Genomic DNA, 17,453 nt, shown 5'->3' with positions numbered 1-17,453 from the left:
TTATATCTAATGGAGAGTTCCTTTTAAGAAAACCTATATTTCTTATAATAAAATATTGACTATGGTGATTACTTTTATAATAGCTTTGTTTATACTCCTATATATAATTTGGTATCGGGTAGATAATAGATTGGGTGACCTCGGTGTAAACCCACATCCAATGAGAACAGGACGTACAGCGAAGAACACACATCCTATTAGCTGTCACATATTAGTTTTATACATAAACATGGTGTATAAACTAAGGTGTTATAGAGTTAACTCACTTAAAGTCTTTAAAACTGTACTTGCTTAATAAAATGGATTAAGCCCTTAACTGGGAAAACGCTAGTTTTGTATATTAAAAGTATTGACTTTGAAACGAAAGTTTTGTACTAGAAAAACTGTGCATTGACTCTAGTGTCCTATGACCTGATCCATACTTGGTACCCTTATGATGACTTAATGTATACTAAGCATATATATATATATATATATATATATATATATATATATATATATATATTTATATAGATTCGGGTAGATAATAGATTGGGTGACCTCGGTGTAAACCCACATCCAACGGGAACAGGACGTACAACGAAGAACACACATCCTATTAGTTGTCGGAATCTACTTAGCATATATGTATCCTATAGTGTATACATTACAGAATCATAAGGTTAGCATCATGGTTCTAACCTTTTTAAAAGTAGCCATCTACCAAGACTCAATTGTTTTGAAAGCAGACTTCTACCAAGACCCTACTGTTTTGAAAGCAGTCTTCTACCATGACTCTACTGTTATGAAAGTAGTCTTCTACCAAGACTCTACTGTTATGAAAGCAGTCTTCTACCAAAACTCTATTGTTCCTTTGTCAACTGACAAAGGAAATTCTCCCTAGTTTATAACCTATCTCGAATAGAGAATAGATTAACCTTCAAGTGTTACCGACACTTTATGAAAGTAATAGGAGAAATGAGTACCCTGATGTTGTTTATAATGACATACGGAGGTACTATCAACCTAAAAACATATGTGTTTTTTATTATGGTCATAATGTGAAAGTTGGAACCCCTACTAACCGCTCTCATGTATGGAGATTGAGGGAACCATACGCGACCCGATAAAATCTATGCAAGCCTTGTATTTCCCATTAAAGTTAGATCTTGTCTGCGTGTTATCATGCTATAGCAAATTTACTTGTTTGTTATGTTCTGTTCTGGTATTGTTTGATTCTCTTCATTGTTTGTTATGTTATGTTATGTTATGTTATGTTATGTTATGTTATGTTATGTTATGTTCTGTGTGTGCTTCATTGTACTAGAAGTAATGAATAGCATTCTCTTAAACTATACCTATAATAGTTTACTAATGCTCTAACTGGACTGTTACTGAAAAGACTCATTTGTCTACAAAGTTATGCTTATACTTTAAAAATGGAGTTTTGTATAACTATAAAGTAACATAACCTTTAAAAGAGTTTTGAAATGTTTTAAAAACTTATAAATAACATAAGTAACATTTTGAAAGAGGTTTATAACAAACACTTACATAATTATCATTGTGTTCAACTTTATTCCCCCCTTAAAACAATTAAAATAGTTAAAAGATTCATTACGGGGTATGAACTCACCTGATGTGGGTGATTCAAACGGGTATGCGTGTAAGGATCAGAAGTTCCACGAATGAAGACCCGAGACACAATAAATCCTAAATGACATATAAGGACACATATTGACATAAATATAGTGTTAACAACAACTATATGAAAGGAATCACCTTTCGGGACTAGGAAACACCTTAACCAAGTGTTGGAATCACATGTGATTCAACATAGGAAGGTATAAAGGCACTTATATGAGTTTACTACCATGAGTTCACGGCCCAAGGGAGTTTACGGCTATAAACTCATGGTTACTCATGGGTTAGTGCAAGTTTGAAGTCTAGGGGGTGATTTAGGGACATTAGCTCTACCCTAAGATGAGAAAGACCACTTCTTTTGGCACTTTTGGGGTGTTCACGGCCCAAATGAGTTTACTACCGTAAAATCATGGCCAAATATACTTATGAGGATCCTAAATGTCATAAAGACGAATTCTAAATTCATGTCTAATGTCACAACTAGAAATTTTGTGTCATGTAATCTATACACTCAAGCTAATGTGAATCAAAAGCTTAAGAACATGTGTAACACCTATGATTATAACTCCAAAAACTTCAAGTAAATACATCATACAAGTACTACAAATAGTCATCAAACAATTGGAAACCCTAGAAGTTCTTGTTTAGGTACACCTTGGACTAGAACTTCCTTATTGGATCCAAATGGGCCAATAAGCTTCCAAATAGACTATCATGGGCTTAGAACCCTAATTGGGCTCTAATTGGACCCACACTAAATTATTTCAACATTTTGGGCCATATTGGGCCTAGAATGAAATAAATTAATGACTATGAACCATAATTAACCTAATTTGACCCTAACAAGTCATAAAAATCACCTTTATATTTATTTGGACCAAAAATCACTCAATTTAACCATGAAAATTGGGCTTAAGCATTTATGGCCCAAACATCCTCTTTTCCCCCACCATTCTCGGCCCAAGCCCAAATAAAAGGGAGGAGTTGACTTCTTGCATGACACATCATCTTTGTATGGAGGATATCTAAGCATTACCCTTCAAACATCCATGCATTCTCATTCTTCCATGCAAACATCACCTCAAGGTCTTTTCTTCTCTCCCTCCCTCTTCCTTCTTGATTCGGCCGAGAGTAACCCACACACACACACTTCACAAACTCTCTCCAAATTACTCAAGAAATCATCCTTCCACTCCATTCAAAAGTCTCGAAAATTTGGCTTGAAGCATAAGAATCATTCTAAAGAAATTCACCATCTAAGGTAAGTTAATGTTTAACTTATGATCTAACTCCCTCTACTTCATTAATATCTCTTCTAAATTCATTCATTTTTGTGATCTTGCATCCTAGAGGTCGAAATCTTCACCAAAGGGTGCTTAGGCCAAAAATCACTTCATTTTCCTTCCATTTTCTTTGCAAAACCGAGCCCCCACACCCAAGGTGGCTTCATACCCCCTATTTTCTGTTTTTATGAGTTTTATGGGGGGGGGGGGGTGGAATACAAGTGAAGGTGTAGATCTATATGTGTTTTGTATGCCTTGTATGATTTCCATGCTTACATGTATGCTTTTGTGTGCTAAAATGTTGGATCTAGCCATAAAACCCCTCAAAACCGAGATATATCTTATGTCAAATGATTTTTGCATCAAATATGTTTCTACATACAAAGTATTGCAAGAAAAATGGCTAAGTAGTTTAGTAACAATCTTCTTTGGGCTAAAAACACAAATTTTGGGCCTAAAATGTGAAAAATACAAAATCAAGGATCCAAATTGACATATCACGAATTCTGATGGATGAGGTGTGCCAAAACAGTTTCAATAAAACAAATTCTGGAAATCTACTCATTTAGAGGATTAAAAACATAAATTTCAAGCTTAATGGGCTAAAAATGATATTTTCGGCCCAATGAGGCCCATTATGCGAATTTTTCTGTTTTGGAGGGCCAAAACTGTGATTTTCTGTAAAACAGTGGACCATAAGTGATCCAAGTCCTTTTCAAAGGTTTAAAATGCTTTTTAAATTTAAAAAGGACCAAAGTTGCAAAATTTTCACAATTTGGGCCAAAATTGTCAAAATTGCGAAAAGAAGGGTTACAACCGAGAAAACTGAAATTCCAGGGACTTAAGCTGTTTTCTATGAAAAATATGCTGAAAAATATTTATTTCAATAATTTTTGGTGTTAAAATGTCAAGAAAATTGATTTAAGGACCAAACCGGAAAGTATTAAAGTAAAGGGTTGAAAAAGTAAATTTTACAAACAAGGAGGGGCTGAAAACAGAAAATTTTCAAGACTAATTCAATGCATGCGATTTGACTAAATAATGGTACCGCGACTATCGACGAAACACAATACACTACAATACCAAAATCGTTGTAAAACGAATTGGTTCGGTCTCGAACCAATGAAAATCCGAAACTACTAACATGGCGACACTACGATACATACAAATAACGTTTGGGAACTTAACTTACATACGAGTGTGCACAGACGTCTACGCACCATCTTTGGGCCCCAAAAGTGTAAAATCTTGTTTGTTGGGCCTAGCTAGCCCAATGACCTGATCTTAAGGCCCGAAGACATATTTTTCTACGAAGTGTTGGGTTTCACCGACTTGGCACAACGTAGAGGGACTTTCAATGGCTCGTATACCACTGGTCCCCAAGGGTCCTTTGGTATTGCTAGTAAAGTCTACATATTTTTGCGAGGCGGGTCGGGGACCCCTCGTACACATATTATCCCCAACCGGCTAATAGAGTCATCGAGGCCTTCGTGTCCTCTTTCTCTTCAGATGTGGGACGACACGTAATCAGGGCGGCTGGATAACGTGATTAGTACGGACGACGCCTTCGGGATCGTTAGTATTGCTATAAACAAGGCGTTTGTGTAATGCGGGTTTGTAGTAATTAATCATGCTCAAAAATAATCCAACGTCGCCTGGGAATGAGACTACTATTTTTGTAATGGTTTCAACGCAACTTAATGGATTTCAAAGGATTAGGAAAACATCGGGTTTTCCTAGGTTTTTCAATACATATCGGATTCGAAATGCATACAATTTTAGTGAACAATTGCTACAAGTATAGAAACAAACAAGCATACTTATGGATCTTCATAACCGTTTTCAAAAGCTTCTCTTTTCAGAAAATATCGGATTTTCTGGTGGTTTTCAAACGATACGAAACATTGTTTTTCAAATACAACTTATGAACTCACCAACATACCATATGTTGACGTTTTTCAAAATACTTGTATTCTCAGGAAACCCTTGAATCAAAGGAAATCATATTCAGTGATGGCTTGCAGTTTGTTTATGTACGAGTCGAACAATTTATTTTTGGGAATGTAATATTTAAACAGTGTATGTCATGTAAACGCTACTGGTTGTACTATATTAATGAATGGTGATGAATGTTGTTATGTTTCATATATATTCAATGTTATGGTATACAATTGAGTCACAACATCCCCCGGACGTTTCCGCCGTCTGGTTCGGGGGTGTGACAGGTTGGTATCAGAGCTTTGTTTATAGTGAACTAGCATGTCGAGCCACACATTGATATGCAACTATAAACCAAAAGAGGGACTAACATAACTCTGAACAAAACAAGTAACTAAAACACACCTGCTTGCATTAGGAATAAAAACCTAACGCCGAACCAAACACAACAATGCTGGTATCTCGGTTAATTCGGGACTGTTCTTAGTAATACCAAGGAGTGAATGTAGCCTGATCAACTACATTCCCTCCAAAGTAAAACTAACACACGTCTTGATGAGAACGGGATAGCTAGGGAACCTAAAACTATACCCTTCTAGCACCAAAAAGAGAACGTCTGTTTAGTCTACCATAGTGGAAGAGGCATAGGATGATATTAGTGAACTCTTACGTGTTTTGCTATGTGTTGCGAATCTATGATTGTATGCTAAATGATAGAAGTACTTAAGTTCGTGCCATACACCTAGTCAGTAGGACCACGACCTCACGGAAACCACGTACACTCAACATCTTTCCGTTTCGTGACAAGAAGATGCCTCGCCGACCTACTCGCGGAAACCCTGGACCAACCCCGCCCGAAGTTGACTCCACTGCTTTCCAGGCAGCCGTGTCTGCTGCGGTCACAGCAGCTATGGCACAACTTCACCGAGGGAACAACGGAGGAGGTAACGGGCAAGGATCTGGAAGTTCGAACAACGGGACGAACCAAGGACCCACTAAAACGTGCACCTACAAGGATTTTGCGAACGCTAAACCCCGAACTTTCAACGACACTGGAGGAGTGATCACTCTGAAGCGATGGATCGAGAAGGTAGAGTCGGTATTCGAGATATGCGAGTGCCCCGAGCAGATGAAGGTGAAGTTCGCGGCCTGTACTTTTGTGGACCAAGCACTCACTTGGTGGAACGGACACGTGGAAGCTATGACGCTCCCTGTCGCCAACTCTATCCCCTGGGCAGAAATGAAAGAAATGTTAATGGCTGAGTACTGCCCCCGAGGCGAAATACAAAAGATGGAGCAGGAATTATGGAACCTCACTGTGCAGAATGCGAACATCGATGCCTACATATCGAGATTTAGCGAACTATCTCTGTTGTGCCCGGGTATGATCACATCAGAAGGTAAGAAGATCGAACGATTCATCTGGGGACTGACACCTCCCATTCAGGGGAATGTGATAGCTGCAAACCCCGAAACGTTTGACAGTGCGAAGAGATTGGCAAAGAGGCTATATGATCATAACAACAAGAAGGGCGAGAAACCAGTGGAGACTGAGAAGAAGAAGGAGGGTGATGGTAAGAAAGGATGGAACAACAAGAGAAAGGGGCGTCAGGGCCCCGAGACCTCTAAAAAGCAGCAGACAGTGGCAGTTAACGCTGTCACCGCACCGGTTCCAGCCACACCACATGCTCCAGTCTCAGCTGCTTCAAATGCTTCAAGACCCTATTCCGGTAATTCTCCCAAGTGCAATATGTGCAGTTTCCATCACCATGGAGAATGTAAGGAGTTCCATTGCACCAGTTGCAACCGAAGGGGACACACTGCAAGGTTCTGCAGGACTTATCCTTCTCAGAATCAGAGTCAGGGAAACAATCAGAACAACAACAACAACAACCATCGCAATACCAACAACACCAATACCGGCGGCAACAATGCAGGGCCTAGCCACACCTGTTTTGGGTGTGGAAGGACGGGGCATTTCCGCCGAGATTGCCCTACCAACAACTCAGGAAACAGGGGAGCAGGAAGAATGCTGACTATGGGTCAGAGTGATGCAGTTCAGGACCCCGCAGTTGTGACCGGTACGTTTCCCCTAAACCACACTTATGCATGCATCTTATTTGATACCGGAGCGGAGCGAAGTTTCGTAAGCAAGAAGTTTAAACATTTATTAAAACAACAACCCCAGAAGCTAAAGGAAACCTATACGGTGGAAATGGCCAATGGGAAAACCGAATCCACTGGGGAAATCTACCTCGGATGTACCCTAACCCTCAACCAACACGTTTTTCGAATAGACCTAATGCCAGTATCAATTAGGAGTTTCGATGTGATTATCGGCATGGATTGGTTAAGCCCCCACCATGCTGAGATCATGTGCCACGAGAAGGCCGTTCACCTTCGTCTCCCGAATCACGAAACCCTAGTAATTTACGGAGACAAACCTAGCACGAATCTTCGCCTCATCTCGTGCATCAAAGCACAAAAACATCTGCGAAAGAACAATTTGGCGTTCTTGGCTCACATAGTGGACAAGACCAAAGAAGAAACTAACATCCAAGATATTCCGGTAGCGTGTGAATTCCCGGACGTGTTCCCTGAAGATCTTCCAGGAGTACCCCCAGAGAGACAGGTTGAGTTCCGAATCGACCTCGTTCCAGGAGCAACTCCTCTCGCTAAATCACCATATCGGTTGGCTCCTGCCGAAATGCAGGAACTGTCCAGCCAACTCAGTGAGCTTCTGGACAAAGGATTTATCCGACCTAGCTACTCGCCATGGGGAGCTCCGGTGCTCTTTGTCAAAAAGAAGGACGGATCTTTCAGAATGTGCATCGATTACAGAGAGTTAAATAAGCTCACTGTTAAAAACCGCTACCCACTCCCGCGAATCGATGATCTATTCGACCAGCTCCAAGGAGGTGTGCCAAAACAGTTTCAATAAAACAAATTTTGGAAATCTACTCATTTAGAGGATTAAAAACATAAATTTCAAGCTTAATGGGCTAAAAATGACATTTTCGGCCCAATGAGGCCCATTATGCGAATTTTTCTGTTTTGGAGGGCCAAAACTGTGATTTTCTGTAAAACAGTGGACCATAAGTGATCCAAGTCCTTTTCAAAGGTTTAAAATGCTTTTTAAATTTAAAAAGGACCAAAGTTGCAAAATTTTCACAATTTGGGCCAAAATTGTCAAAATTGCGAAAAGAAGGGTTACAACCGAGAAAACTGAAATTCCAGGGACTTAAGCTGTTTTCTATGAAAAATATGCTGAAAAATATTTATTTCAATAATTTTTGGTGTTAAAATGTCAAGAAAATTGATTTAAGGACCAAACCGGAAAGTATTAAAGTAAAGGGTTGAAAAAGTAAATTTTACAAACAAGGAGGGGCTGAAAACAGAAAATTTTCAAGACTAATTCAATGCATGCGATTTGACTAAATAATGGTACCGCGACTATCGACGAAACACAATACACTACAATACCAAAATCGTTGTAAAACGAATTGGTTCGGTCTCGAACCAATGAAAATCCGAAACTACTAACATGGCGACACTACGATACATACAAATAACGTTTGGGAACTTAACTTACATACGAGTGTGCACAGACGTCTACGCACCATCTTTGGGCCCCAAAAGTGTAAAATCTTGTTTGTTGGGCCTAGCTAGCCCAATGACCTGATCTTAAGGCCCGAAGACATATTTTTCTACGAAGTGTTGGGTTTCACCGACTTGGCACAACGTAGAGGGACTTTCAATGGCTCGTATACCACTGGTCCCCAAGGGTCCTTTGGTATTGCTAGTAAAGTCTACATATTTTTGCGAGGCGGGTCGGGGACCCCTCGTACACATATTATCCTCAACTGGCTAATAGAGTCATCGAGGCCTTCGTGTCCTCTTTCTCTTCGGATGTGGGACGACACGTAATCAGGGCGGCTGGATAACGTGATTAGTACGGACGACGCCTTCGGGATCGTTAGTATTGCTATAAACTAGGCGTTTGTGTAATGCGGGTTTGTAGTAATTAATCATGCTCAAAAATAATCCAACGTCGCCTGGGAATGAGACTACTATTTTTGTAATGGTTTCAACGCAACTTAATGGATTTCAAAGGATTAGGAAAACATCGGGTTTTCCTAGGTTTTTCAATACATATCGGATTCGAAATGCATACAATTTTAGTGAACAATTGCTACAAGTATAGAAACAAACAAGCATACTTATGGATCTTCATAACCGTTTTCAAAAGCTTCTCTTTTCAGAAAATATCGGATTTTCTGGTGGTTTTCAAACGATACGAAACATTGTTTTTCAAATACAACTTATGAACTCACCAACATACCATATGTTGACGTTTTTCAAAATACTTGTATTCTCAGGAAACCCTTGAATCAAAGGAAATCATATTCAGTGATGGCTTGCAGTTTGTTTATGTACGAGTCGAACAATTTATTTTTGGGAATGTAATATTTAAACAGTGTATGTCATGTAAACGCTATTGGTTGTACTATATTAATGAATGGTGACGAATGTTGTTATGTTTCATATATATTCAATGTTATGGTATACAATTGAGTCACAACAGCCCCCGGACGTTTCCGCCGTCTGGTTCGGGGGTGTGACAGGTTGGTATCAGAGCTTTGTTTATAGTGAACTAGCATGTCGAGCCACACATTGATATGCAACTATAAACCAAAAGAGGGACTAACATAACTCTGAACAAAACAAGTAACTAAAACACACCTGCTTGCATTAGGAATAAAAACCTAACGCCGAACCAAACACAACAATGCTGGTATCTCGGTTAATTCGGGACTGTTCTTAGTAATACCAAGGAGTGAATGTAGCCTGATCAACTACATTCCCTCCAAAGTAAAACTAACACACATCTTGATGAGAACGGGATAGCTAGGGAACCTAAAACTATACCCTTCTAGCACCAAAAAGAGAACGTCTGTTTAGTCTACCATAGTGGAAGAGGCATAGGATGATATTAGTGAACTCTTACGTGTTTTGCTATGTGTTGCGAATCTATGATTGTATGCTAAATGATAGAAGTACTTAAGTTCGTGCCATACACCTAGTCAGTAGGACCACGACCTCACGGAAACCACGTACACTCAACATCTTTCCGTTTCGTGACAAGAAGATGCCTCGCCGACCTACTCGCGGAAACCCTGGACCAACCCCGCCCGAAGTTGACTCCACTGCTTTCCAGGCAGCCGTGTCTGCTGCGGTCACAGCAGCTATGGCACAACTTCACCGAGGGAACAACGGAGGAGGTAACGGGCAAGGATCTGGAAGTTCGAACAACGGGACGAACCAAGGACCCACTAAAACGTGCACCTACAAGGATTTTGCGAACGCTAAACCCCGAACTTTCAACGACACTGGAGGAGTGATCACTCTGAAGCGATGGATCGAGAAGGTAGAGTCGGTATTCGAGATATGCGAGTGCCCCGAGCAGATGAAGGTGAAGTTCGCGGCCTGTACTTTTGTGGACCAAGCACTCACTTGGTGGAACGGACACGTGGAAGCTATGACGCTCCCTGTCGCCAACTCTATCCCCTGGGCAGAAATGAAAGAAATGTTAATGGCTGAGTACTGCCCCCGAGGCGAAATACAAAAGATGGAGCAGGAATTATGGAACCTCACTGTGCAGAATGCGAACATCGATGCCTACATATCGAGATTTAGCGAACTATCTCTGTTGTGCCCGGGTATGATCACATCAGAAGGTAAGAAGATCGAACGATTCATCTGGGGACTGACACCTCCCATTCAGGGGAATGTGATAGCTGCAAACCCCGAAACGTTTGACAGTGCGAAGAGATTGGCAAAGAGGCTATATGATCATAACAACAAGAAGGGCGAGAAACCAGTGGAGACTGAGAAGAAGAAGGAGGGTGATGGTAAGAAAGGATGGAACAACAAGAGAAAGGGGCGTCAGGGCCCCGAGACCTCTAAAAAGCAGCAGACAGTGGCAGTTAACGCTGTCACCGCACCGGTTCCAGCCACACCACATGCTCCAGTCTCAGCTGCTTCAAATGCTTCAAGACCCTATTCCGGTAATTCTCCCAAGTGCAATATGTGCAGTTTCCATCACCATGGAGAATGTAAGGAGTTCCATTGCACCAGTTGCAACCGAAGGGGACACACTGCAAGGTTCTGCAGGACTTATCCTTCTCAGAATCAGAGTCAGGGAAACAATCAGAACAACAACAACAACAACCATCGCAATACCAACAACACCAATACCGGCGGCAACAATGCAGGGCCTAGCCACACCTGTTTTGGGTGTGGAAGGACGGGGCATTTCCGCCGAGATTGCCCTACCAACAACTCAGGAAACAGGGGAGCAGGAAGAATGCTGACTATGGGTCAGAGTGATGCAGTTCAGGACCCCGCAGTTGTGACCGGTACGTTTCCCCTAAACCACACTTATGCATGCATCTTATTTGATACCGGAGCGGAGCGAAGTTTCGTAAGCAAGAAGTTTAAACATTTATTAAAACAACAACCCCAGAAGCTAAAGGAAACCTATACGGTGGAAATGGCCAATGGGAAAACCGAATCCACTGGGGAAATCTACCTCGGATGTACCCTAACCCTCAACCAACACGTTTTTCGAATAGACCTAATGCCAGTATCAATTAGGAGTTTCGATGTGATTATCGGCATGGATTGGTTAAGCCCCCACCATGCTGAGATCATGTGCCACGAGAAGGCCGTTCACCTTCGTCTCCCGAATCACGAAACCCTAGTAATTTACGGAGACAAACCTAGCACGAATCTTCGCCTCATCTCGTGCATCAAAGCACAAAAACATCTGCGAAAGAACAATTTGGCGTTCTTGGCTCACATAGTGGACAAGACCAAAGAAGAAACTAACATCCAAGATATTCCGGTAGCGTGTGAATTCCCGGACGTGTTCCCTGAAGATCTTCCAGGAGTACCCCCAGAGAGACAGGTTGAGTTCCGAATCGACCTCGTTCCAGGAGCAACTCCTCTCGCTAAATCACCATATCGGTTGGCTCCTGCCGAAATGCAGGAACTGTCCAGCCAACTCAGTGAGCTTCTGGACAAAGGATTTATCCGACCTAGCTACTCGCCATGGGGAGCTCCGGTGCTCTTTGTCAAAAAGAAGGACGGATCTTTCAGAATGTGCATCGATTACAGAGAGTTAAATAAGCTCACTGTTAAAAACCGCTACCCACTCCCGCGAATCGATGATCTATTCGACCAGCTCCAAGGAGGTGTGCCAAAACAGTTTCAATAAAACAAATTTTGGAAATCTACTCATTTAGAGGATTAAAAACATAAATTTCAAGCTTAATGGGCTAAAAATGACATTTTCGGCCCAATGAGGCCCATTATGCGAATTTTTCTGTTTTGGAGGGCCAAAATTGTGATTTTCTGTAAAACAGTGGACCATAAGTGATCCAAGTCCTTTTCAAAGGTTTAAAATGCTTTTTAAATTTAAAAAGGACCAAAGTTGCAAAATTTTCACAATTTGGGCCAAAATTGTCAAAATTGCGAAAAGAAGGGTTACAACCGAGAAAACTGAAATTCCAGGGACTTAAGCTGTTTTCTATGAAAAATATGCTGAAAAATATTTATTTCAATAATTTTTGGTGTTAAAATGTCAAGAAAATTGATTTAAGGACCAAACCGGAAAGTATTAAAGTAAAGGGTTGAAAAAGTAAATTTTACAAACAAGGAGGGGCTGAAAACAGAAAATTTTCAAGACTAATTCAATGCATGCGATTTGACTAAATAATGGTACCGCGACTATCGACGAAACACAATACACTACAATACCAAAATCGTTGTAAAACGAATTGGTTCGGTCTCGAACCAATGAAAATCCGAAACTACTAACATGGCGACACTACGATACATACAAATAACGTTTGGGAACTTAACTTACATACGAGTGTGCACAGACGTCTACGCACCATCTTTGGGCCCCAAAAGTGTAAAATCTTGTTTGTTGGGCCTAGCTAGCCCAATGACCTGATCTTAAGGCCCGAAGACATATTTTTCTACGAAGTGTTGGGTTTCACCGACTTGGCACAACGTAGAGGGACTTTCAATGGCTCGTATACCACTGGTCCCCAAGGGTCCTTTGGTATTGCTAGTAAAGTCTACATATTTTTGCGAGGCGGGTCGGGGACCCCTCGTACACATATTATCCCCAACCGGCTAATAAAGTCATCGAGGCCTTCGTGTCCTCTTTCTCTTCGGATGTGGGACGACACGTAATCAGGGCGGCTAGATAACGTGATTAGTACGGACGACGCCTTCGGGATCGTTAGTATTGCTATAAACTAGGCGTTTGTGTAATGCGGGTTTGTAGTAATTAATCATGCTCAAAAATAATCCAACGTCGCCTGGGAATGAGACTACTATTTTTGTAATGGTTTCAACGCAACTTAATGGATTTCAAAGGATTAGGAAAACATCGGGTTTTCCTAGGTTTTTCAATACATATCGGATTCGAAATGCATACAATTTTAGTGAACAATTGCTACAAGTATAGAAACAAACAAGCATACTTATGGATCTTCATAACCGTTTTCAAAAGCTTCTCTTTTCAGAAAATATCGGATTTTCTGGTGGTTTTCAAACGATACGAAACATTGTTTTTCAAATACAACTTATGAACTCACCAACATACCATATGTTGACGTTTTTCAAAATACTTGTATTCTCAGGAAACCCTTGAATCAAAGGAAATCATATTCAGTGATGGCTTGCAGTTTGTTTATGTACGAGTCGAACAATTTATTTTTGGGAATGTAATATTTAAACAGTGTATGTCATGTAAACGCTACTGGTTGTACTATATTAATGAATGGTGACGAATGTTGTTATGTTTCATATATATTCAATGTTATGGTATACAATTGAGTCACAACAGCCCCCGGACGTTTCCGCCGTCTGGTTCGGGGGTGTGACAGGTTGGTATCAGAGCTTTGTTTATAGTGAACTAGCATGTCGAGCCACACATTGATATGCAACTATAAACCAAAAGAGGGACTAACATAACTCTGAACAAAACAAGTAACTAAAACACACCTGCTTGCATTAGGAATAAAAACCTAACGCCGAACCAAACACAACAATGCTGGTATCTCGGTTAATTCGGGACTGTTCTTAGTAATACCAAGGAGTGAATGTAGCCTGATCAACTACATTCCCTCCAAAGTAAAACTAACACACGTCTTGATGAGAACGGGATAGCTAGGGAACCTGGGAATGAGACTACTATTTTTGTAATGGTTTCAACGCAACTTAATGGATTTCAAAGGATTAGGAAAACATCGGGTTTTCCTAGGTTTTTCAATACATATCGGATTCGAAATGCATACAATTTTAGTGAACAATTGCTACAAGTATAGAAACAAACAAGCATACTTATGGATCTTCATAACCGTTTTCAAAAGCTTCTCTTTTCAGAAAATATCGGATTTTCTGGTGGTTTTCAAACGATACGAAACATTGTTTTTCAAATACAACTTATGAACTCACCAACATACCATATGTTGACGTTTTTCAAAATACTTGTATTCTCAGGAAACCCTTGAATCAAAGGAAATCATATTCAGTGATGGCTTGCAGTTTGTTTATGTACGAGTCGAACAATTTATTTTTGGGAATGTAATATTTAAACAGTGTATGTCATGTAAACGCTACTGGTTGTACTATATTAATGAATGGTGACGAATGTTGTTATGTTTCATATATATTCAATGTTATGGTATACAATTGAGTCACAACAGCCCCCGGACGTTTCCGCCGTCTGGTTCGGGGGTGTGACAGGTTGGTATCAGAGCTTTGTTTATAGTGAACTAGCATGTCGAGCCACACATTGATATGCAACTATAAACCAAAAGAGGGACTAACATAACTCTGAACAAAACAAGTAACTAAAACACACCTGCTTGCATTAGGAATAAAAACCTAACGCCGAACCAAACACAACAATGCTGGTATCTCGGTTAATTCGGGACTGTTCTTAGTAATACCAAGGAGTGAATGTAGCCTGATCAACTACATTCCCTCCAAAGTAAAACTAACACACGTCTTGATGAGAACGGGATAGCTAGGGAACCTAAAACTATACCCTTCTAGCACCAAAAAGAGAACGTCTGTTTAGTCTACCATAGTGGAAGAGGCATAGGATGATATTAGTGAACTCTTACGTGTTTTGCTATGTGTTGCGAATCTATGATTGTATGCTAAATGATAGAAGTACTTAAGTTCGTGCCATACACCTAGTCAGTAGGACCACGACCTCACGGAAACCACGTACACTCAACATCTTTCCGTTTCGTGACAAGAAGATGCCTCGCCGACCTACTCGCGGAAACCCTGGACCAACCCCGCCCGAAGTTGACTCCACTGCTTTCCAGGCAGCCGTGTCTGCTGCGGTCACAGCAGCTATGGCACAACTTCACCGAGGGAACAACGGAGGAGGTAACGGGCAAGGATCTGGAAGTTCGAACAACGGGACGAACCAAGGACCCACTAAAACGTGCACCTACAAGGATTTTGCGAACGCTAAACCCCGAACTTTCAACGACACTGGAGGAGTGATCACTCTGAAGCGATGGATCGAGAAGGTAGAGTCGGTATTCGAGATATGCGAGTGCCCCGAGCAGATGAAGGTGAAGTTCGCGGCCTGTACTTTTGTGGACCAAGCACTCACTTGGTGGAACGGACACGTGGAAGCTATGACGCTCCCTGTCGCCAACTCTATCCCCTGGGCAGAAATGAAAGAAATGTTAATGGCTGAGTACTGCCCCCGAGGCGAAATACAAAAGATGGAGCAGGAATTATGGAACCTCACTGTGCAGAATGCGAACATCGATGCCTACATATCGAGATTTAGCGAACTATCTCTGTTGTGCCCGGGTATGATCACATCAGAAGGTAAGAAGATCGAACGATTCATCTGGGGACTGACACCTCCCATTCAGGGGAATGTGATAGCTGCAAACCCCGAAACGTTTGACAGTGCGAAGAGATTGGCAAAGAGGCTATATGATCATAACAACAAGAAGGGCGAGAAACCAGTGGAGACTGAGAAGAAGAAGGAGGGTGATGGTAAGAAAGGATGGAACAACAAGAGAAAGGGGCGTCAGGGCCCCGAGACCTCTAAAAAGCAGCAGACAGTGGCAGTTAACGCTGTCACCGCACCGGTTCCAGCCACACCACATGCTCCAGTCTCAGCTGCTTCAAATGCTTCAAGACCCTATTCCGGTAATTCTCCCAAGTGCAATATGTGCAGTTTCCATCACCATGGAGAATGTAAGGAGTTCCATTGCACCAGTTGCAACCGAAGGGGACACACTGCAAGGTTCTGCAGGACTTATCCTTCTCAGAATCAGAGTCAGGGAAACAATCAGAACAACAACAACAACAACCATCGCAATACCAACAACACCAATACCGGCGGCAACAATGCAGGGCCTAGCCACACCTGTTTTGGGTGTGGAAGGACGGGGCATTTCCGCCGAGATTGCCCTACCAACAACTCAGGAAACAGGGGAGCAGGAAGAATGCTGACTATGGGTCAGAGTGATGCAGTTCAGGACCCCGCAGTTGTGACCGGTACGTTTCCCCTAAACCACACTTATGCATGCATCTTATTTGATACCGGAGCGGAGCGAAGTTTCGTAAGCAAGAAGTTTAAACATTTATTAAAACAACAACCCCAGAAGCTAAAGGAAACCTATACGGTGGAAATGGCCAATGGGAAAACCGAATCCACTGGGGAAATCTACCTCGGATGTACCCTAACCCTCAACCAACACGTTTTTCGAATAGACCTAATGCCAGTATCAATTAGGAGTTTCGATGTGATTATCGGCATGGATTGGTTAAGCCCCCACCATGCTGAGATCATGTGCCACGAGAAGGCCGTTCACCTTCGTCTCCCGAATCACGAAACCCTAGTAATTTACGGAGACAAACCTAGCACGAATCTTCGCCTCATCTCGTGCATCAAAGCACAAAAACATCTGCGAAAGAACAATTTGGCGTTCTTGGCTCACATAGTGGACAAGACCAAAGAAGAAACTAACATCCAAGATATTCCGGTAGCGTGTGAATTCCCGGACGTGTTCCCTGAAGATCTTCCAGGAGTACCCCCAGAGAGACAGGTTGAGTTCCGAATCGACCTCGTTCCAGGAGCAACTCCTCTCGCTAAATCACCATATCGGTTGGCTCCTGCCGAAATGCAGGAACTGTCCAGCCAACTCAGTGAGCTTCTGGACAAAGGATTTATCCGACCTAGCTACTCGCCATGGGGAGCTCCGGTGCTCTTTGTCAAAAAGAAGGACGGATCTTTCAGAATGTGCATCGATTACAGAGAGTTAAATAAGCTCACTGTTAAAAACCGCTACCCACTCCCGCGAATCGATGATCTATTCGACCAGCTCCAAGGAGGTGTGCCAAAACAGTTTCAATAAAACAAATTCTGGAAATCTACTCATTTAGAGGATTAAAAACATAAATTTCAAGCTTAATGGGCTAAAAATGATATTTTCGGCCCAATGAGGCCCATTATGCGAATTTTTCTGTTTTGGAGGGCCAAAACTG

This window comes from Lactuca serriola, chromosome 4, assembly GCF_051521515.1.
Source record: "Lactuca serriola cultivar US96UC23 chromosome 4, Lser_US96UC23_V15, whole genome shotgun sequence".
NCBI classification, from domain to species: domain Eukaryota; kingdom Viridiplantae; phylum Streptophyta; class Magnoliopsida; order Asterales; family Asteraceae; genus Lactuca; species Lactuca serriola.
This window is presented reverse-complemented; position numbering follows the sequence as displayed.